General features: G+C 48.3%; 1 protein-coding gene across 1 annotated transcript in view; it reads right to left on the reverse strand.

Moving 5' to 3' along the window:
• Positions 1-429, reverse strand: part of LOC102379567 (C-type lectin domain family 7 member A-like) — a 23645-nt gene that overhangs the window by 10120 nt on the left and 13096 nt on the right. The window lies entirely within an intron of this gene.

The following is a 429-nucleotide window of genomic DNA, read 5'->3' on the forward strand; positions in this document are numbered from 1 at the left end:
ACCAACCTAAGAGGCCTCCTTGGCATAATTTAAACCCACCCCTCAATAAGTCTCCACACCGGTCACAAAGGAGAACTTTATTGATTACAGGGGTAGGGCGGAAACAGGGTAAAAGGTAGAGCAATATCATAGAAATATTACAGGAATATCAAAGGAATCCCATAGAGCAAACCAGGGTGGCTGAGGTAGCCGTTTAACCACGCATCTGAGTTACTGAAGCTAAATATCTGATCGGATCTCTAGTAGGTTACTCACTCGCATCATCCAGAGGTGGTTGTTGTTTCCTCTGGAGGGCACTCTTGGAGCCTGCGGTGATGAGGAGAGAGCCAGGATCAGATTCACCTGGATGACCGCATGGATAATGGCTTCCTTTCTTCCTGGCCCAGGCCTTTTTATCACCTCTCTGACCTCAGCAGCCGGTCCAATCGA

The sequence above is a fragment of the Alligator sinensis genome, unplaced genomic scaffold (genome assembly GCF_000455745.1).
Source record: "Alligator sinensis unplaced genomic scaffold, ASM45574v1 scaffold770_1, whole genome shotgun sequence".
NCBI classification, from domain to species: Eukaryota; Metazoa; Chordata; order Crocodylia; family Alligatoridae; genus Alligator; species Alligator sinensis.